Here is a 24202-nt window from a genome sequence, read left to right as displayed (position 1 = left end):
TATTGCAGCTGATTTTCTTTTTCAGATAGTGACTCCAGCTCAGAGAACCACACATAGACAGTACCTGCACAGTCAGTGATATGTCAACAGAGTCATAGCGGTCTGATATTTATATTGAGCGGATTTCTGAGAATGTCGCTGGTTCTGTCGCTGTGGGAACTTTTCTGAGAAATCAGAAGGTCATTAGCTGCTTGGATATAAACATTAAAATCACACACTTTGAGTATTACCCATGCAGACAATGGAAAGTGCCCACTTGTGTCACAAACATGTGCATCATCAATGCAGTTGACCACAAAAACAGAAGCTATGTCACCTATCTGTTTCAGGGAATGAAAATATCACCAGGGAGGTGAAAGTTCTTTGAGGTTTTTAGGTGACATTTGCATCCCAGACGTGTAAGAAAAAAAGAAAAGAATAAAACCCTGTAGATGGATGAGAACCAGACCAGTTGTCTGCAGATCTGTTGCTCATACACTTTAAAAGATAGGCATGGATTATGAAGGATTTGCCACCAAAAAAAACCAACCTTATTTCACATTCAATCCATTTCTGGAAGTGCCACAATTTCTTCTCATATGAAAATAAACACCTTCAAATTAATGCTGAAAGTCACAAAATCCTAATCATCATTTTTTTCATGAAGTAACATAAATACGTTACCATCTTTTAGTCTCCAAACACACACGAACACCTTAATATGCAAAAGATAGACTTTTCTTTCAATATTTCAATTAAGGCATGCTATCAAATGAAACACTCACAACCCGTGCTGAGCTAATCATGCACACATGTAATTTTCCTTTGTTTGCACAACACAACTAGCAAAATAAGAAATAAGTAAAAGGACAAGTAACCTTGAGCCTTAAAAATAGCTATTAGATTAATAATTTGGAAAAACAAATATTTACTTAAAATGCAAGAAACCACGAAAGCTCATTTGCACGTGTGATGCCACTTGAGTCGTGTACAGGACAACTGGTGGTGCTCAGTAATGCACGATGTTAATGATATGAAGGCATAAGAAGACAGAGAGCAACAGAGTGGGCAAGATATTATGCACCAACCTCCATATCACCAGATAAGTTAAACACTTCTCAGTATGTTTCATTGTGTTTGCTCCCAGAGAACAGAACAGTCACGGTCCTGGGCCAAATCATGACAGTCCTCATGTCTGTTCACTTAGAATAAATCCATGCTAAACTGCCCTTTGCTCTGAACTTTGATGAGCTGTGCTGTGTTTCAGGAAGGAGACCAACCATTAACTGCTGATGTGAGCATTTGACAGAGAAACAACAGCGGTCTGCAGCCATGCTGACAGCCCTGTGAGGCTGTATTTAGGCACAATGGTGCTTTGAACTAAAGGCTCAGCTGCTGATGTAAAGCTGATATAATATTTGTCAAGCTCACCATTTCGGATGGTGTGCTAGCCGACCAAAATTAGCTAATTAGCACCAGGACAATGAACAGCTGAGGCTGATCATAATGTCGTTAGTTTTGAAGGTGGCCATAAACCACAATATCATTATTGGGAGGAGATCAAAAGGTAATGGATCACCAAAATGATTACAATTCATTCTGTAGAGGTTTGTGAATGTGAAGGCCAAATTATGTCACAATCTATCTGATTGTTTTTTAGCTCATTTTTGTGACAGCACAAATGTAAACGTCACTGTGAAACTAAGAAAAACTAAAGAAAATACTGTGCTATTTTATCTGGAAACAACGAATCTGTGACATTTTATAATGAAGAGTTCCCTCAATAGGGGACACTTTGCTGGTGCTGAAGGAAGTAAATCAGTTTCATGGATCTCCAGAGTCATACAAATTCTTTATCTGAGCACCATGAGTGTCTGAATAAAATATGACAGCAGTCCATCCATTAGTTGTCAAGAAATGTCAATACATAAATACATAAATGTCAACTTAATGGTGGGAAAAGTCAGGTCATCACCAAAGTAATGAGGATTCAACCATGAAGGTACAATATTTCATGGCAGCCCATCTGTACTGTAGTAGTAGTTCAGTTATTGAAGGTAGTTTACTGGGTAATTAAGAACTTTGAATTTGACACTGTTGGTTGGTTTAGGGATCACCAGAAATCTATGCAGTTCATCCTGTGGACATAATGAATGTCTATGCCCAAATTATGTGACACTCAATCCAACAGTTGTTGAAACATTGCCCCAAAAGACAAAAATATTAACCTCATATTTGCACAACAGGAAAAGTCAGAAGAGAACCAAAGTTAGGAGGATTCATCCTCTGTGCAGCATGAATATCTGGGAAAAAAAATGCACTGTTCATAAATTGCATGTCTATTGAGATACTTTAGTCTGTTCCTAAGAGATGGACACTATGGCCACCATCACAGTCCATGCAGCCATTCTGTTAGTATGATTACCAAAAGAAAATTTAAGTTGATTATATATGATGTGCTTTCATTTTGAAAAATATTTCCAGAGTGTTCGTAACCTCCAGCGGACATTTGCTCTTCAGTCTTTTTACAAGAACTGAAAGAAAAGGTTTATCAGCGCAGAAACCTGGCAAATGTGCTAAGCTTTTACTGGTTGCAGCCAGGCCAGGAGCCTGGGAGGAGCTGACAGGTTATGAATATAGTAACCACTACAAATAGGTGACATATCTTGAACTGCAAGTTACTATACGTTCCTGCTCATCCCAAAGGCTCTTTCAAACCTTTGTGTCTTCTTATTGAGTTTAAAAATGTGTAGACATCTCTAACCAGATTCAGCACATGCAAAGTCATCAACTGTATGAACTGCACCACAAACATATGTATGAGAACATGACTGATTATCACTGTATGACTTGAAAGTTATAAGTTATAACTTTGCGTCTGTTATATTTAAAAAACAGTCCAAACTGCAACCACAGCAGTCCGGTTGTTGCAGGAGAGGCGGACTACCCAGTGACAGGAAGTGCTCTTTGAGTGATTTTATGTAGATTAGACATCCTATCGAGACAAATGTCTGTAGTCTGGGTTTAACTGAGGAAACCTCGGGTTTAAAAGTAAAAGCTGAGTAGACATCTGTGAGTCTGTAACAGGTTAAATCATGACCTAGTTCAGCTGGACTTTTTCCTTGAAAGTCTATAACATTGAGTTAACTATGTTTAAATAAGTTACAACTTATGAGCTGATTTGGGCAGTTTGAGAACAGAAGTGTCTGGATCTCCATGTGTGTTAAAAAGGAGAAAACTCTGGCTTTCACTTCTTGTTCTCAGTTCATACCATCGATCAAATTAAGAAACACAATTTTTAGATCAATTTTTAGTGTTTTGCATTTGAAAGCTATTAAAGCAATTGTCTTGTGCAGAACTTCAGAAAAGTGGTTGACAGAGAACGATGTCTATTGGTGTCTGTTGTCCGGTTTGTCCTGTCACGTGAAATGATATTTTTTACAGATAATGGGCTTGTTGTCAAACTGTGGTGAGATGTAAAAGACAGACAGTCACACACAAATAAAATTAGAGGATGCCCAATGGGAAAACTTGAGTCAAAACATGGAAGCAAAAGCCCTGATGCAAAGTCACGAGGGGTGTTTGTCGACCCTTATGAGCACATCTTACTGCACAGCACCAAAATCTGAACTCTACATGCTGTTTGTGATTGGCAAGATTATGCTCACTCTGTCACTCTGATAAGGATGTCATCATTGCGTGTGATGCAAAAAATCTGATTTGAGCCACCTGAGGGTTCAAAGTAAGAGGCATCAATATTCGATTCAAAGTGAATTTTAAACTACCTCCAAATGTGGTTTGGAGCTGATTTGCAGGCATCACATTTCATTTGTTTTATGCTGTGCAGACTCTTAAAAATCAATCCAGATTCTGTCTGCAGGTATAATTCATCATTTAGAAATGACTATGTAACCAAATTTGAATGGAAAGCGATCCAATAGCTGTTGAGATGTTTTACTAAAAACCCACCGCCCCATTGTACCCAAGGAAAAGTGACTGAATAATCAAAATCAAAAATGATCCACTAGGTCGGTCCAATCTCAGTGTAGAGTTTAAAGCTTCCCTCCAGCTAATCCAAACAAGTACCAACTCACCTTACTTACTAATTACTCTAACAATCAAAATGTTATTCTCTTCATTTAACAAACTTATGTTGAGATCAGCAGCAATATCTGCCAGTATTTTTTTATTCACAGCAGAAATTCAGAATGTAATACTTCATGATCTGCTGATACCAGCTGTTTCACACGCCATCGTGTGAATGAGGAGAGTAGTGGCCACTTTTCCACTTCAAGCTCTGTGCTGCAGCAGCTGCTGGATGAATTACTCTCCCCCCTCTCCTTCTCCCTCAGACAAAACAAGGCAGTACAGGAAAAATTGATTAAAGAATTTCCTGTCTGACTGGCCTGCTGCATAAAGGGAGCTTAGTAGTGGCTCTAGGAATTTTGTTTAACTCTTGCTGCTCAGACTTGTAGTAACCTCATCGGAACCCAGTTAAGTTTACTCCTGAAATCAGCAAAGCTGCTGCTGCGCAGCTCTTAAGGCACACTGTGAGGGGGAATAAATGTGTTCAAGGAAGGTTAATTAGAGGAAGAATGCTTGAATGTTTGGATTTTGAATTTGTGACTGAACAACTTTTTTTTTTTTCAATATTAAAGGACTGTTCCACATTTCCTTTGTTTGGATGATTCATGATTCAGACCAGTTATAAGAGCTGTATTTGACTAGTTCAATTAGCTTATCTATCAATCTATTAAACTGAAGCAGTTTTATGTAGCAAACAAACCAGGCATAATGACCTTTTCTGGCCAATACAAAACAGATGTTTAGTGCAGCTAATGATAACACAAACTATACTAAAGAAAATTAACAATGGCATCAATATATGGTTGTGTTGCTGTTTTCTTCCTACTATGGTCTTAAAGTAGAGATAAACAATCTGTAAGTCTATTTACTAAAGGCTCAAACCAATCACCCGTTTTTAATCTATCTACTACCGGCTTCATAAAATCTAATTTAATAATCATTAGTTATAACAACAAAAGCCTATTATGCAATATTACCCTTTGGTCTGCAAATGTACAAAGTTGCATTAAAAGCAGCAATAATTGCTACATATTGCACCTTTTAGTGCAGCGCTATGGTAAGGGTGTAGGGAGTTAGCTTCACATTTAGAAGGAAAATAAATAATGAAAATAAACCCTTAATGAGCTGAAAATTGCCCTTCTGCATGAATTATTACATTCCTGGCCTATAAATACTTACAAACTTTGAATACAGACTTTTTATGACAATGGAATATAGTCCAGAAAAGAAATTTAAACAGTTAATCAATAAGAAATATAGCGGAAGCATTATCTCTCCATAAATCACAGTCATACCCATTTCTGTGACTTCTTTAAGTACGGCCATATTCCATTGACGATGTCTTGAGCTTGTCAGGCAAAGGGGGAGATTGTGCATGCCCACTGTGGATAATCCTTTGATGGGGAATTGGATATAGCTCGCTACCAACAAATGTGCTTGTCATGTTGCCCTTGGCTCAGCTTCCACGATTCTGAGATCAGTTTTGATATGGCATGCCTCATTACACGTGCGCAGATGTGTATCAAAACTATACTTGTTAATGAGAAAAATTGAAGGAAGTAAATTGAACTGGGATTTATCATCTCATGTAAAATATAATTGTCTCATACTAATCACCTTGTGTGACAATACAGCAAACCGTATTTTTATGTCTGTAGGCTACAGTACTAAGTAGGAAATAACAGCAATACAAAACAGACAGAAAAAAAGATAAACCATTCAGCAATGTAGCCTACTTTTTCATGATAGAAGTAGAAGCACAAGAATCAACCAATATTGACATAAATTAGGAAGTTTAAAAAATCAGGCACGCAATGACTTTCACTTGCGAAATGCTCTCAGTGAGGTATAACGTCATGCAGAGGACAGAACGAAACAGTGTCACACGCAACGTGACCAATGTGTGCCTAGTGGAATCTCTGTCATCTTTTCAAATGGAAAAAATGTTTCGTTGGTTGATTTTGGGGTTCATAAGTCAAAGTTAATATATACCATAACCTCCCGTTGATTCTTGGGAGTACAATATTTCAGTAATTTTCTGAGGGAATTTCTTCAAATTTTCCATAAATATGAATTTATCCTGAAGGAACAAGGTAGTCAAAGGTCCAAGATCAAGGTCACTGGGGCCTGATGTCTATCCTATTCTTCTGAACCATTCTACATAAGGTCATTATGAACTCACATCTGTTTCATTCTTGAGGGACTTTCTTCAAATTTGGCATAAATGTTCACTTGGTCTCAAAAATGAATAGAAGTTTGGTGGCCAAATGCAAAAGGCCACTGTCACCTCAAAAAACAAGTTTTTGTCCATAACTCAGGAATTCACGGTAATTGTATCAAAATGTCAAAATAATTGCTGATAAAATAAAATGGTGAAGTGATGACATTTTATAACCAACAGGTCAAAGGTCACAAAATGTTCAGCAAAAAAGTTTTTCTCTTTTTTTTCTTAACTCAGGAAGAAGTGGGAATGATTGTGACCACATTTCTCTTTGATGGAAGATGTGTGTGAAGCATCCATGTTTTTGATTGTACAGCTTCTTTACAGCAACATCTATATTTGAAGTATTGATTACCATCAATAATCTTAATCGGCCAAGCATGGAAAATCATACAAGGATTCCTTACAAGTCCCACTACACATATTAAATGAGTCTGGACTGATATGGATGTAAATTGGTAAAAGTCACCGCATGCCACTGATTTATAATATAGTGTAGACAGTAGAACGAATGCAGGCATATGTCTAACTGTCCCAATGAAAGTTCAATTTAAAACCTATGTATTTCATACTGCCCGTTGCTGGCTATAAACTGCACCTTATGTAACTGTTGTATAACTGCAGATTTTATCTTCACTGATGGGTTTAATTAAAGTTTGTGGAGGAGTGTGTTGGGTGGGAACCTGCTGTCACACATTTGGCTTTGTTTCCTCACTCTGATTTAGCAGAGGCCACACCCTCCCACAGCCTGGAGGTTTCGTCTGGTCTCTCTCGCTCCAGTCACTGGAGGACCACCGGCCCGCTGATTTGACAAAAGCCACTTTGTTGATGTGTGTTTATTTCATGAGGTAATGAAAGTGATTTCCGTCCCTGGCCACTTCAAATGAACAGAGTAAGTTGTAAATTCAGCATTAAAAAAGGAACACAGTACAGTACACAATTCACACTATATTATGTGATTAAAAGCATATAACCTATTGATTTGTATTTTCTGAAAAAATCTGTATGTATATTTCAATCTTTGGATCTGCTTTTCTATCACCTGCCTTCAGGTCTGGCTCAGGTTTGATTGTCATCTTTTTGCATATTCTTTTTCTACAGTTTAATGGCATCCAACTGGCAGTTTATCTTGGCAAACCAGCTCATAATCACATAACACATGTGCATAGAAACAGGTAATTTACATTTTCTTAGTAGATTTTTCAAAACTTAGTTAAAACTTCAACAACATTTAGATAAGAAACTAGGTAATAAGACTTACGTGTGTCTGTTGGCCCCGGCCATCACAAATCTGTTTCCAATTTTTGTTTTTGTGGCATGTACAGTAAGTCAGGGTTGGTCTTCCTCCAGTCCACAAGGAGGTGGAAGTTGTTTGGTAGCGGCCAAACACACTCGAAGGCTTCGCTTAAAAACACCTGGCAAGGTATCCGCAGGTGTAAGGATGTTGAATTCAAAACCTGTAAACACTTTTTTAAAACCACTTTGATTAAGTTAAACGTCTTACTGTACAGTCACAAAAAAGCAAAACTATGATAAATTTGTTATAAATAAAATTACATTTACAACAAATTCTATAGCTGTGCCTCATACGTCTGTTATTTCCATGCAGTACACTTCATGTAAGAACACTTGTGGTGTCTCACATACAATGCAGCTAATGTGTACTTAGCAGAGATGACAACACACAATGCATCACCCACCAAAATATGTGATATTTATTCACTAATTTCACTAAAATATGAGCAAACTGTTTGTGTTCCAAATGACGTGCTTCCCTTGGTACACTCACATCTAGTACTCTTACACCTCCTGAGTTCTAGTAGTGCACTGCATGTTTCTATGCCACAATTATCATGTCCAATATTCAACAACATAACAAAGGAGCAGAAGAGGAGATTGGGACCATAATTTACATTTATGATAGATGCTAAATTCTAGACATTAGAGGCATCCCTCTAGAAATTGTGGTGATTAAATCCTCTGTGCTGTCAGGGTGGAAGTTGTGTGTGAACTATCCATGTTTTGGAATTTACAGCTTCTTTGCAGCAACATCTCTGGGAGTTTGAACAGATATCCAGGTAAAATACAACTTAAGTGGGCAGCAGAGGTCGACAACCGCTCGGCAGTAATTCTCATTTTATATCTGTTTGCAGGTATAATTCTTCACTCCATTATAAACCTGTTGCTGCTTTATTTTGAAATCATTCCATCAACATACCATGACACCAGAAGAAATAAACTTCATGCACCACATCTGCTGACTTAAGCACCACGAATGCCAGAGCTCTGTTTCAAAAGCAGGTTTCATTACACTTGTTCTTGCAATGTATTACTACGCTTGTATTAAGCTACTGTTTTAGGACAATAAACTCCCGAAGGACTGGGTGTTTAATACAGACACGCACACACACATGCCTGCACAAGTACAATGTGCGTTGTTTCTAAATGGAGATGCTGTTCTGTGTTGCTCCTCTGTCACCAGGTTAGGATGTGTTTTTCTTGCCTGGTTTCAGCCTCTTATCCTCCCTCTCATCGTTCCGCTGTCTGCCACTTTACAAGTGATCCGCAGCTGCTTTTGTCCTTAGGAAAAATCTTAAGCTGTCACTACAGGTACCCATCACCCCCTCTATGACCTGTCATTGCAAAGGCAGCCTGTAAGGAGATGAGGGTGAAACGGAGGAACTATTTGTCACCTGTGATCATCTGTCAAGACAAAAACAAGCCACACAGGTTGGTGCTCTGACAAAGCACACATGATATGATTTATTGTTGTCTGGCCAAGTTATGCACCATATTAACAAACTATTGTATGCCAACTTGAGTGTAACTGAGATAACATCTTGTTTACAATAGTCTGAAGAAAATGATGTTGACATAATGTTACTCTCATGACAATAATCAATTGTTTTCATGTAAACACAACGCACCACTTCATCAGTTTTAATCTTCCTTATTGTACTTTAGGACTTAGATTAATGTAATGCACTAAAAAACTTTTTTTGGAACTATTCAAGTGTGCTAGTCAGGTGACATTGTGATGCATGTATCTTCCAGGGCAATTTAATGTGTTTTTGGAAGAAAAAAAAAATACATAAATGGCAAATTTCTTGTTTAAAAAAAAGCTTTCCCTTTCGGCACAAAACGCACATACTGTAAATACTGGCTGTAAGAACTTTTGTATCAGGATACTCTCTGCAGTGTGTGTTCACAGTGGCAGACAGAGTGCAGAGGCTGTAGCAATACAGTCACTGAAAGCATGGCAACGTTACTCGAAGAGAGGGGGCTGTTCTCGTGGGAAATGGATGTGCTGGGAATCCCACATGGCTATCATCTTAGAAATGCAGGTCTGGAAGCCATTAGTAAAGGCAGTCCACGAGGCCAGAAGTGCACAGATTTCCACCCATTAATCAGCTTAATGTTCAACCTTCAATTATGGCATGATTTCTGTACGACTCTGCTTGAACCCTCTTTATATGTTATCTTGTTTGCTCAACAGTTTGTCGCTTTGAACACCTTAAAAGTAAGGGAGGTAACTGAGGCAAAGCAGTTTCACAGTGGAGGTCTGTCTGAGTAAATGCGTTGTGGCACACTTTGCAGATCCAGGGCTCCATGTTCACTTGTGTCTGCTTTTTAACAAAAATTAAAGTCAGTATGATGTCTGATAAAGCTCATTGTTACACAAAACACTATTACAGGCAGGCGAGGCAGAGATCACACTGAAGACTCATATATAGCAGATTACAGTGTGTGGCAGATTGGCCTTTGATGTGGGAACAGTAGAACTCCTGCTGGGTTACAAGCCGCAGGGAGTCAGAGAGCAGAGCAACAGCTGCTGTTGTCATCAGGAGCTTTACTTAAACCTCATCACTGCTCTGCATAGCCACAGTGTACAGTTTCGTACTGAATGCCTTAACATCCATGCTTTCATTGTAACCTGATGAGTACAGCATTCCAATCATGTCAGGTAGCTAGTAAACATTGCCATCAGCTTATCTCTAACACAGTAAACATAGTTAGATTGCTGTGACAAAGCTGGAATAATCATCAGTTGTTGTTGTACTGTACACATTTGAATGAAATAGCTAAATGAAACTCAAATAATCATAATATTCTGGAAAAGTGCAAAATTTAATTTCAAAGTGTTTAAAGCTGCTCTTATGAATCATTTTTATTCACTATGGACAAAACTCAGTAGCTTAACCTGAAAGGAGTGCTTGTTGTAACATAGAATTCACTCAACTTTGTGGCTTCCCTCACCTTTATGCAGCATTTTAGCATCTTTCAGCTCTTTTTTTAGTTGTTGTTTTACAGCCTGCATCATTACTGTTTTGGTTCAGTCATGACTCCCTTTGACTGATGAATATGTGCATAAACAACAGTTTGCTAATTTGTACGTTACATCCATAATATGCCAGTCTTCTGTTTACAGCTTATTGTGCTGCTCTGAGTGGCCAACATTTCAAGTAATTCTGCTTTGCTCAGTTTCATGTTGTTTTTATCACTGACTGCATTACATTAGCATTAGTGCTTTGTATTCATTTGTGGTGGTTTAATCTTGTGAACTGGGTATATTTTTTGCACAAAGGAATACTAAAAATGTCAGCATTATAAACTGCCTCAGAACTTCATAATCATGCTGAAAATCAAATTAAAAGTTAAAATATTTAATTTTGTGGATCTAATTATATTTTTCCAGTTTGTTACTCACATGATTTCTGACACGATCCTAATTTAAGCATGAGGGGATAAATCAAAGGCCTGATGGGTATTATGAATTGATAAAAACTGGAAGGTCAAGGCTTCACAAGTCTTTTGCTGAAAAGAAGTGAGTGAACTCACATTGTCTCAGTATAGTATTTGAAATAAAAACAAAAAAAAACAGGATTTTTGACATTTTCCTTTAACACATCCATAAGCCTCAGAGCAAACAGCTTAAGTCTTGCTGGACAACATTGGTGTCACCACAGGGTGTTTGCAGATCTCCTTGTGTATTTTGTTTAGGGAGCGTGTACACAACACACACTTTCAGGCATCTGAAGACCAAAAGCACGCTGAAGGAAACAAGAAAAACTGTATTATAGCTACTAAAAATGTGCATAGATAGAAATCCCTAAAGAACTCAGCCTTGTTGATCCACATTCAGGAAAACTTGTGAATGTTGTCATGTGTGTTCGCATTAGGGTAACTATGTTACTATATCCGAAGAGGTGAAGTCACAGAAGCGCAATGGGGGGTCGGTGCTCGAGGGTTAACTGAGCAAACACAGCATATGAGTGTGTGAGTAGTGTTGTGTCATTTAGATGAAACCGTACATTGTTTGTACAGTTTTGTTTGGAAACATTTGTAATCATGTGTTTTATTTTATTTAAAAGTTTTATTTTTTTATTTTATCTATTTACTTAGAAGATATTATTCCAAATTTTCCACTTAATACATAAACCAAAACATTTTTTTTTTAAAAGTGAGAAAAAAAAAAAAGTAGTTACTACAAGTAATATGCTGTCACTATAGTGCTGGCAACATGTTAATCTCTGTTGCAAGTTAATAAATTGCAAGTAATAAAATCAACAATGTTCTAAAATCACAAACTGTCAATATCTATAAAAACACCACAGTTTCAATAGCAGAAAACATTTTGTACAGAACAGTTTGATGTCACAGTGAAGTTGACAATTAAGCTTAACCTTAATGTTATCACTTCATTATTTGATCCTATTAGACATTTGAATAAAATGCTGTTCTGATTGATTCACGTTTTTTGTGAGGTCACAGTGACCACTGATCCATCAGATGGATGGACAAACCACCCGAAAACCTCTCTCCGGCACAAAAGCGGACAAAACAACAGTCTGGTACTCAAAGTTGTGCTGAGAATAGTGTGAATTACAGTATCTTTAGCTGCTGAATTAGTTGCTAAATTAAACGAGTAAAATTATTAGGTTTAAATTGTCATTGTTATTTTTTATGAAAGAAAAATACCTTCACATTTTTCCATTGCATTTGTTTAGGCCTGAGAGAGAAATGGTGCCTCTGTGTTTGGAGTGTGTAATCCAACATGCTGGAGCAAAATGGATGAAGTCACGTGTGTTTGTGTTGAGTGTACTCACGAAACTCTGTTCCCTGAGTTGATATGCCTATAAAAAGGGAAACTGTCAGTTATGGTGGCAGATGTGTGTCTTTGCCTTTTTCTCATGGTACAGATAATTGCATATCAGACACACACTCAATCACAAACAGAAACACACATACACAAAACAAAGACATTTAGTTTGACCTCTCTACAATCCCACAGTGGGACAGATGATGTCATTCACCTGTGGTGCCTGAGGGTGACAAAGGCTCTTTTGTGCTTGTGCAAACACACAGACACACACTCACTTTCCTCCCTGTGTGCAGCTCACGTGAGCAGAACAGATTGAATTGGGAGCACATGTGGCTTGTCTTTTCAGGGGCAAGCAAGTCATTTATCATTCGTTTGCCGTCTCATTCGTCAAGTCAGGGGAAGAGTGAGAGCTGCTCCTCTCACTTTGTAAGGCAAGTTAACAAGACGAATAAAGTCACAAGGGGGTCGTCAGGTTTCCTTTCAGACATCTGAAGAATTTAGGTTTTTAAAAAAGACATATGTGAGCTCCCCCACTGTAAAACAATGTAAAATCTGGCCAGTCGAAGAGTGGAAACAATTCTGGCAACGTATCAAGATAAAGGTCAATAATGAGTTCGATACAAACCAATGTGAAAGTAAATAATTAAGATGCACCTAGTGCAAATTGTGCTGATGCGGTTGGATGTAGTGCAAAAAGGTCCAGTGATGTAAAACATTTGAACTGTTTAGCAGAGTGATGGCCTGCGGATAAAAACTGTTCTTGCTTCTGGTGGTCTTGGCGCTCAGCGCTCTGTAGCGCCTACCAGAGGGGAGGAGCTGAAACAGAGGTTGTCCAGGGTGGGATTGATCTGCAAAGATGCTACCGGCCCGTTTCCTGACTCTCGATGTGTATAAGTCTTGAATGAAGGGCAGGTCGGCACCGATGATTTTCTCTGCAGTCCTGACTGTCCGTTGTAGTCTGTTCCTGTCCTGTTTGGTGGCCGAGCCAAACCAGACAGTGATGGAGGTGCAGAGAACACTCTGGATTATGGCTGAGTAGAACCGGATCAGCAGCTCCTGGGGCAGGTTGAGCTTCCTGAGCTGCCGCAGGAAGTACATCCGTTGCTGGGCTTTCTTGATAATGGAGTTGATGTTGGACTCCCACTTCAGGTTTTGTGAGATTGTGGATCACAGAAACTGGAAAGTTTCCACAGCAGACATTGTGTTGGGGATGGTGACGAGGGGTAGTGTTGGGGGGCTCCTCCTGAAGTCCACTGTCATCTCCACAGTCTTGAGCGGGTTCAGCTCCAGGTGGTTCTGATCAGAGAGGCAGCTGTTCAACCTCCCATCTGTATGCAGGAACCACGTCACTAAATGATCGGCCCCTGCTCTGAGTGACCTGAAAGTAAAACTGTAAACCTCTGAACGACAGCTCAGATGATGCCATTTTAGACGGAAATTGTGGACACACCCCTAAAAGTCAGCTGGTTAATGGTTAACTTTTAATTATCCGCCCATGTTTGTATAACTGTATCATGTAGTTAAATCTATGTGTGGGATTCAAGCAGTGGAAATTGATATATTTCCTGTATTTGACAGACTTCTGCTGGACGTTTAGACAGGTTGCTCCTGTTTCTGTTTCTGACCATTGTTCCGATGAAGTGTAACCACATTTATGAGCGTTATTTTGTCCCCCGCTGTCACTAAAAGCAGGTTCTCTGTGGATGTCTTTTTTCGGTTGCCATCCCGATTTATCTTATCTCTTACATGCCATGCATCTTCTTGGGGGCCATAGAACATTTCAAAGAGGACGTTTTTGGGTCAAAGGCTGCATTTTGAATACCTTATGGTGACATAGAGCTCTCTTTTCACATTCCCTTCAAGATTCTATCTGTTGTTGATATTACAAGCAGGAAAAGAGAGAATACTGTCCTCAACGAAGGTGTTGTAAAAAAAAGAAAAAAGGTCACACCTGTCTTATCAAACTGTGACATCACTCTGAAACACAACAGGTGACTGAGATTAGTCAGCTATCACGTACAGCAAGAATGTGTGGCTGCACGTACAGCATGCCTACGCACAGACACTCACGTCTGCTGACGGGTAAAAAGCTGTTGATTGTCCTACGAAACAGAAAAACACACAGGTTAAAATTTTATTCAAGTCTCCTTTGAATTCTGAACACTAATGTCCCAGCTGTTAGTCTGCTGTGTTTAGATGCATTTTAAACTTGTGTTATATGTAAATCTGCTTATTATATAACTAAATATTACTTCTAATTCCAAGGTGTCACTTTAATAAGTCTGTAATAAGAAATCAAAGCAAAATAAAAACAAATCCCATGCATCAAGTTCAACTTTGAACTGCCTACCATAGCATCTTGGCAGTGTTACATTTCAAAGGTAGAAAGAGTCCAGGGCTACTGCAGCCGCAGCTGCATACTCTGAATTAAATATATAAATATGAAATCAGCCAAAACACAGTCAAATGTATCCTTTTCTGTGTCATCATCTACACTCATATTTTGGGATGCTATTTTCGCTCTTGGAAACATGGTGTTATACTAAGAGCAAAGAGAACAAGGATCTCCAGCTCGTCCCTGATAACCCAGACAGCTCTAACAGTTTAAAGTCCATCCAGCCTCCAACGATGTTACTGGTGGCCAGAAGAACAACAGATGTCGCAGCTGCTCCCCAAAAACACTGTTAATTAATTTTGATTTGTTTATTTCTTTAATTGATTGAAACCATAAATAGTTATTGGCCATCCACATAAAAAGTGGTAAACTTTTATTGCTGGTGATGTCTTCCAAAAACAGAGATGATGTCATGGACCTCTGGAATTCCTGATGTTTGTTTTTTGGTCCAGCTTTAGATCAGCTGAAAAGTATGATGTCATGTAAACTGCAACTCCATTACTCTCCATCGGGATTGATCACCCTCCTGTGTGAGAGTCTGCCAGATGAATGAGGTAAGGGCATGTTTGTGTGTGTATGAATATTGAGGGGGTGTGATGCTGTGATGTTAACAGCTCATCAAAGCGTAGCTGCTTCTCACGAAGCCGCAGCAAAATCTGTTTTTCTCATCACTCGTCAGGTAAAGTTAATAACAAGTTGCAAAAAGCTGCAAACACTAAAATGAGAATCATACCAATGTGCTTGAATTGAGAAAACAGGGCTCCTGCATGTGAACATTTCCTGAATGCCACAGCTACTAGAAAATATTTTAGTGATGAATTTCCATATACTGGGGAGGCTGTTGGATCTCTTTATTGTGGGCAGACATTGGCTGCACTTCAGAATGTTTACTATTTTGATATAAGTGGCAGAAACAGCTGGTATAAGGTGGTTACATTTTATATTTTAGCGTTTGAAGCCTCCTTCAAGTGTCTTTCAGGCAATTAATATCTTTCCTTATGCACTCCCATGCCAACAAATAAAAGTCATAATTATAAGAGAGCTTGATTTGGTTCTCACACATCTCACAGTCCAAAGCATGTTGTTGTTTTTTTACCTTAAAAGGATGACGAAAAGGTTTCAGTCTTGGAGAGAAACTGACCTGTGTGCTCTTATCTTCTTATCTCACTGGGCCAAAGGGAAACAAGTTTCGCAGCAGCAGAGGCAGCACAAAGCTGAGCTTCAAACACATGAACAGAAACAACCTTGATGTCAATTTTTTATCATGGTACTTTTTCAAACTACAGAGCAGAGTCTCTGGGGATGTTTCACTGTTTACAATCTTTAAAATTTGATTTAATGAGTTGAGTGAGCGCTGAAAATGTATTCATCACAAATAAAAGATTTGAAGGGGTGTTTCAACTGGTGTGTTTTGAAGTTTGTGTAGTCTGAAAATAAAACAGAAATTTGATGTTGAATTCATTTGAAGTCATTAAAACTTGAGAATAAAAGCATAAGATTCATATGAGCAGTATACCAAAATGCAAGGAAGATGGCGAAGTCATGTCTGGGACTAGCAGAATGAATCATATGTCATCATATAAGTGGATTATTGTGATGTGTCATGTTTGAGTCTCATGAGTACTGAACACGTTTGTTCTGACATTGACATTTGATGTAATAATCTCATAAAACGTAACAAAGGCGCGAGATAGCAAGTAATCGCTGTGAGCAGCCTCTAAATGAGTTACTACTGTAACACCTACTGTGTTGAGAACAGGGTGGTGAAACGTTTCTTTGATTATGACTGAATCATTTATCCAATTGTAATGGTTGCATTGTTTCTGTTGTACCTGTAAAGCCTTCTTTTTTATTTGGCGTGACTACTTGAAACTAAGTACTACTAGATGGCGAAGGCACCTCATGTCATACAAATAACTATTTGGACTATTTCTATTGTCCAGCTCAGTTCAAAACTCTTAATGCTTAACATTAAAGGGAAAATTACAGCTTTTTCAACCCAATTGCCCAGTGATGTAACTATTGCAGCTCTATTGGTCTTTTTAATTTAAAGCTTAACCTTGTTTGTATTCAGTTTGTCAGTTCATTATATGAGTATCCACTCATTAGACACAGTGATCCTCCCACCTTATTTCTGCCCTTTGTCTATCTGTCAGTTACTGTTCATGATGTGTCCTTTTTACAGTCTACTGAAACTAATAATTCTGACAGTCAATTATTTCTTCCTGAGCTCTTCCTAAACTGCACAATTCGATTTTCATGTCCTAATGTTGCGCTGATGATGCAGGGCGACGGCTCTAAAACAGTACAATCAGTGAGTTACTCATGAATCTGAATGAAAAAAAAAAAAAAAAGGCACTGCAGAGACAAAGTATAAACAGTGTATAATGTCCTTCCTTCTTCTAGATCAAATGAACTAAACTGCAGGTGAAGCTTTGCAGTGTTTCTTTCATTTGGACTCACACTGTCTGTGATTGTGTGATTGATGGCTGACTTAGAGGTGCAGCACTTTGGTTACAGAAGGTGAATACTTACAGTGACATCAATAGTGTGTGTGTGTGTGTGGGGGGGGGGGGATAGCCATAAAAAGACCTGTTTTACAGAGCAGCAGCACTTTTCTGCACTTTATGAGTCAGTGTTAAAGTTCTCAAACATTTAAAGAAGTGTGACTGTTGTGGAGTGCTGTAAAGAAACTCACTGTTAACCTTTACACTTTCATAATAAAATATTACGAATGTTATAACTCTGGATTTTACTTAACTTCAGTCATTTTTAAGACGTGAATGTAAACGTCTTTTTAATTTAATTGAGCACTTCAACTATTCATATTATTTGGTTGTGGTAGTGTCTCTGTAGTCTGAAATTATTACAGCAGTTGACTGTACATACAGAAGTAAGCCATACTGTGATAAGCCCAGTCTAATCGTCCAGTTTGTGTTTAGGTACTGGGTTCACAGCAGGCTGCTATTGATAGAAGCTGAGCACTTTGGGACTGAAAACCGCTTTTGAAGCCCCTTATGAAGCTGCATTCCTCACTAATCCAGAGGATATCTACACAGCAAGGACCCCCCATCTCCCTGGCAGGGCAGAGAAAACCAGAGAGAATGAGGTCCAAACCAAGGGGAAAGAACCGGAGCAAAAGAGTCATTAATCAGCCTTGTACTTTTACACTGAACATCTTGTTGATTTAAGGTTAGAGCATATAGCCAGAGACTTCACAGGAGCTGAGAAAAACATTTGTGTTTACCTAGACGGCCATGTTTCAGGTTTCAGAATGTCCCGTGGAGCTATGAGGGGTCAGGACTCTGCGTTCTCAGTTCTTAAACTGGTGGAAATAAATCTACAGTCAAACATGAAAATTACCAGAATTGATGGTAAGGTTTCTCTAAGTTCTTTTAATATTTAAATTAAAATACTGTAAAGCCCTCCAAAAGATGTTCACTGTGACATTCATGAACATATATCCTTCAAAACCCCAAAAACATTTTACACATAAATTTTTGACTAGAAAATAAAGTATCAATATCACCAATACTGTTCTAAGTCTCACAGTCATGAGGCAGCGTGCACAATACCAAATCAGAATTCAGCTGTTATCATTTCCACCATTTCAACTTGTGCTTTTTCCTGTTATGAGATGTCAAGATGTGAATTTGTATTTGCACCAGACAATACATTTGAATTAACAGAGATTAACTGAATTTTCATCTAGCGCTATCAAAGTTTAAAACTAAATCTGTCCTATATTTTGGTTCATTAGAAAATATCTGCAAAATTAACAAAAATTGCAACAGCATTTAGTGTGAAGCAGGAGGGCCTTACTGTTACTGTTGTTGTTACTGTGCAACACTCATGTGAAGTTGCAGGTCTGTTATTCCTTTGGTGAATGATAATCCAATCCAATCACCTTTCCTTTCTTCATTGTCGATATCTTCCTTGTGCTTGTTGTTGTTGTATTTTCTACAGAAAACTCTTGCAAAGCAATTAAAAAATCAGTAGTGGCGGTTCAATTTCAGCAGCGGTGGTCAAAGCGGCAGGGTAGACTCTAAAATACATATCATGAAAGAATCCAAAATATCACAAGGTAACGTAAAGTAGTCCTCAAACAAATTCTCACCAGGACCCCTCAAGGCTTTTTAACTCATAAACGCAGGTATTTTACTAATATCATATAATAATAATCAATTGGAAACTTAGATTCACTAGGTCACAAAGGAAAAATCAGGACATCCCTAAAGTTCAATATTCAGTCTGTACTAAAGTGACAGACTCATCAAATGACAGACATTGTTATCCATCGTGCTGCACCGCGAGCATTAAGTTTCACAGAATCTGTTTTTGTGAGTGGCTGATCTGGGAGCTGTTCACTCAACATCAACAGACTGCACTCCTGGAAAAAAACTAACAAAACAGAAACAGTACTCTGCTAATGTGGCATCAAAAGAAAGCAACAGCTATTATAGTTTCACCATTTGCAATAAGTATAACTTTTAAAACTGTTGTCCTTTTTATTGTTTGTTTTTTTTTGGGGGGGGGGGTGTTTTTAACTTAAATTGATAAACCTACTTTGGGTTTCAAAATGTTCAGGATTAAGCTTGAAGCTGTAAACATCAAGTGTAATTGTGAATTAATTTAAGTACTTGTACACTTATCTTATCGACTTCCCGTTAAATATCTTCATGCACTGGGCCACCAGAGAAGTGAACCTCAGTGTTAATAGTGTGTAGAGATAGTCCCCCCGTCTGGACCAATAAACACAAACCAGTCGGAATGCTAAACTGGGAATCGCTCGACAAATTGCTCATACTTTTCGTTTTTGGCCAAGACTTCAGTAAATCCTGATTCAGACTATAGTGAAAGGAGCCGTTCTAATGGCTCTGACACAGGATCCCTGCTTTTGTCTGTTTGGCTCATTTTTTCCATCTTTGCCTGGCTGAACAATGATACTCCTGCTGCAAATGATGTTTGCACAGTAAAGCCTGCCTTTGATTTTTTTTGTCAAAGTGGGTCAAAAAACAACGTAAACAGACTCAGGACATAGAGAAAAGAAAAAGGGAGGTGTGTGTGTGTGTGTGTGTGTGTGTGTGTGTGTGTGTGTGTGTGTGTGTGTGTGTGTGTGTGTGTGTGTGTGTGTGTGTGTGTGTGTGTGTGTGTGTGTGTGTGTGTGTGTGTGTGTGTGTGTGTGTGTGCGTGGTGGGGGGAGGGGGGATCGCAAAAGCTTGTGGAGGTTCAAGAGGAGGGCAATGGAGATAGAGACAAGACAAAGAAAATTGCAGGATAACTGAGTTTTTATTGCTGAAACCTGATTTCCACTCGCCACTGCTTATTTAAAAATGTGCCTCTTGTCACAGACGTACAAACTGCTGCAGAGGCCACATAGTCGAACGCGATGCCACCAAAGCCTTACGAGTAAAGTTCACCCTGATCCATCTGCAAACACACACTCCCATAAACAAAGCCGAGGGAGAGAGATGAGCTCTTTAAAACTCTTCAAAGACTGTAATACAAGGAACTCACGTGACAACAATGTAAACTGTAACTGAGGCTCCCTCCAAAACACACATCCACTTGAAGCCCTGGGACACACTGGCTGTGTGGCGTGTTTTCATTTCAGCATCCATGTTAACAGATTAGAGCAGCCACACTGCCTGCGTCTCATTCTTCGTGTATGCGGTGCATCATCTATAGAATAGACCCAATGCCTGACCCCAACCATTTACTTTTACCTATAAGTAATATTTTAGTTCAAATTGACTAATTAGAAATCATAATCAGAAATAGTAATTGTTGCTACGTCAGTGTTTTTCAGAAAAATATCTCAAATGAATGAAATGAGAAAGAGAAACATGATTGCTGCTGCACATCCTTGGAAAGCTTTGATTATTATTATTATTATTATTATTATTATTATTATTAATTATAGGTCTTCTTAAACACTACCTGCTGTTCAAGCGACTGAAATTCTCAGTCACCACTCGGAGTCATGTCAGATGGTGGTTGCCGTGGCTACAGCACTGCTGTAGATCCAAGTCAAAGCCATTAATAGAAACTCCTGTCTCCTCCGTGAGTGTAGGTCCCGCCCATTATGTCCAACTCTACTCTCAAACAAATAGACCGGATTTGCGATCAAAATTTGTATAACACAAAAAGAAACAAATTTTATGAGAAACATTCTGAATTCTGTGACCAAACCTAACAAAACTCTGAGTTTGTTTGCTATCTAAATAATTGTATTATCAGTTCATGGTTTTACTTACGAACTTGATTTATGAGTGCTGTGTGAGAAATTTGCTCTCATAACTGTTTTTCATGCTTGCATAATAATGACACGAAAATATCTTCATATCTTGCATGCAAAGGTTTTTGACTTGCAACCAAAGAGGCCTATTTGCAATTAAACATTTTTGTTGCACAGTACTGATGCCAGCTTTGCAAGCTATATTCTAAAGTCTGTTTCCTGTTGGTCAAATTGTTGTCATTCATGTACAAAGCGATTCTTAGTACATCAGGTTCTTGGGTCCTGCTGGTGCTGAGAATGCTGACAGAGGAGAGGAGTGCCAAATCTGAAAGTAGTTCAGTGCAGAGCTTAACAAAAAGCTCAGTCATCGTTTTTCACTAAGCCCCCTCTAAAAACCTCGCTGGCTCCTGCACCTACAGGGTTGTTGTATAACCTTAACCACACCACATACATGCTCTCTGCTCTCTGTTGAACAATGTGATGAGGACGCATCACATTGTTTTGCGGGGGGGGGGGGGGGGGTTTCAACAAGGGAAAGCCTATTTTTGAAAGATCCACCACGGGGCTCAATTAGCACTTCATCTAAAGGCCAGAGCAACGGGCTGACATGTGCTTCCCCCCTTCCTGTGTTTCCTGAGGAAAAACTCAAGACTGGCTATGAGTTGAGTGTGAGTGAGGTGGTCTGGGTCTTTCTTCCCGACTTACTTCCATCCAACAGAACCCAGAGGACAATTTTGACTTTTACAGGGGTTTTTTTCTCCTCTTCTTGGGTTTCACAGCACTCAGACAGTCATGTTTGGCCTGAGTGCCTCTCCTCACTTACTCTTGCGCTCTAATTTCCTGCACAGCGTCCTGAAAAGTAGCCGAGATTTGTCTGACTGATGTGCTGAGAATAGTCTTCCTTCCTTGCCAAAAACAGCCTCATGTTAAAGCTCCATTTATACGTCTCAGATGATGACTGTACTGTCAGTGCTGTTTCTGTTCACCCCCTCAGTGATGTCTAGCATTGAAATGTGATTTCGTCTGCACAATGAGTGCAGACGTTTTTAGCAAAGGAATGAAAACCTTGGAACTCTGACTCTAATCTGGCCAAGCTCATGTGTGTTTTTCTCTCTTTCTCTCTCTTGTGCAGCAGAATTCAATTTTCATTCTCCTTTGCTGCAGGAAGTACGTGTTCCCCTTGCTGTGAGTACATCAGTGGCCTCCAAACTGTGGGTTCGAGGTGACGTCTGGCCCCCAACAGTCTGACCTGCCTTATTGCCAACTACACAATCAGACCCTCTCCCCCCTCCATGTACACACAGACACAGACACACACAGAGACACACACAGACCTTTTGTTCACTCATCAGGGATCACCACCTCTCATTAGTGGGGGTATGTGAGTATTCTCTGCTGACTCAGTTTGGCCTGCATGGGTGCATTACAGGTTGTCCTAAATTCAACCCCGCCACCCTCTGCCTGCACACTTCACAACACCTCGCCGTGGCTCCCATGATTCACAGTGACATAATGAAGGGCAATTACCTCTGATTTAGCCTTAACACGAAAAAGTAACACCTGCCAAACCGGGCCAGGGGATAATAGCAGGATACAGGAGAAGTAAAGGCTCAGTGTACTTTTCTTTTACTGGTAGTGCTCCAGCATCAATAGCATAATTATCTGTACTCTGTCTCAGTCAGGGACGCTGAAGCAGGAGAAGTCAGTGCTGCAGCCTATGATTACTGTTTTTTGATTTGGAAATCAAAACCTGTTTGATGCTGCAAGGATTTAATCAACTCAGCAGACTCCCACAAACAGCTGGAAGCAACAAATAAAATCTTCAGCTCCTGTGAACGTTTTGTCAAAACTTGGATTACAGCTGGATTCATTAATTCAGACTGTCTATAATTATTAAAGTATTATTTTTATGGACATGTCAGTTTGTAATTACTGTTAAATTGTAGCGTAATGTGAATCAGGCAAAACAACAAATACATTAAAGGGGTTTTGGTGTGTGTGCACAACTCCATCAACTTAACTTACTGTGTTTGTGATATTTATAGTGCTGAAATGTGGTCAAGGCTTGACGTTCAGTGTAATGTAATACAGTGAAGGAATGAGTTTACAGAGTTTAATGCATTTTTTCGAGCAATAGTTTAGGAATTGGGGGAAAAAAATTTAAAAATTAAACTAGTGCCAAATAAATAAAGAATCATAAGTAATCACTACCTTTGATAAAAAAAAAAAAGAAGAAGAAAAAAACATCAGAGGTGAATATAGTTCTCATCTTACTTAAATCATGTTCTCAGAGTTACAAAAAAAAAAGTCTTAAAGTGTACATAGCATTTCTAAACAGACAGTCTATGACTAATACCCAACATAAAAACTACATCTGTAAAAATAAGTGCTTTAAAAGTTTTTTTTAAATAATTTTAGGTCAATATGCACATTAAGTACAATCAACTGGAAGCTCATGTAAATTAGGTGGCCTCATCCACTGTATTTCCTATAAACCCTGTCCCTCCTGGTTTGGCAAGTTTTGTCTGGTGCACACAAGGATGAATGAAATTTATGATGAGTGGGGAGAAAATCGCCTATCACAGATGATGAGCTAAAAAAGACCCAAATCCGAACCTCCTCCCTCCATACGCCTAAGCCAACCAAAAACCATGAGAAAACCCTGGCGCCGTATATTTAAACAAGAGTAAGTCACTGACTCAAGCCCTGCTAGAACTTCTGTACAACAGTCATAAAATCTTTTGGGGCACGCCATCTTATTAGGGCCAATGCACCGAAGGTGTGAAAGCCCTATTGTTAGGGCCCGAGCACCGAGTATCGGTGCGAACACCTTATTGTTTTTCATAAAAATGTTCTTCTTGGTCGTTCGACGTTCTTATTCTTACGTAAAGTGATTTTCCTTTTTGGAGGCTTTATCATATTCAAAAACTCATGAAAGTGGAAACACATTTGTCTCCCGGCGAAAAATTTCGTATTCTAGTGGAGTCGCGAGTGGGCGTGGCCAAATGGCTCGAGAGCCTAAAGAGATGCCCCGGCGGCCACATTTACCTAAATTCACCAAATCCAGTGGACACGTGTATCACACCGAGACGCACAAAAAAGTTACATTGCACCGTTACGTCAACTGGACAGGAAGTCCACCATTTTGAATTTAGTTGCCATTTTGGCCGATTCTTACAC

Source organism: Brachyistius frenatus, unplaced genomic scaffold (genome assembly GCF_029030835.1).
Source record: "Brachyistius frenatus isolate BFR_SWC_R1_liver_20210118 unplaced genomic scaffold, ASM2903083v1 Contig_116, whole genome shotgun sequence".
Lineage (NCBI taxonomy): Eukaryota > Metazoa > Chordata > Actinopteri > Embiotocidae > Brachyistius > Brachyistius frenatus.
This window is presented reverse-complemented; position numbering follows the sequence as displayed.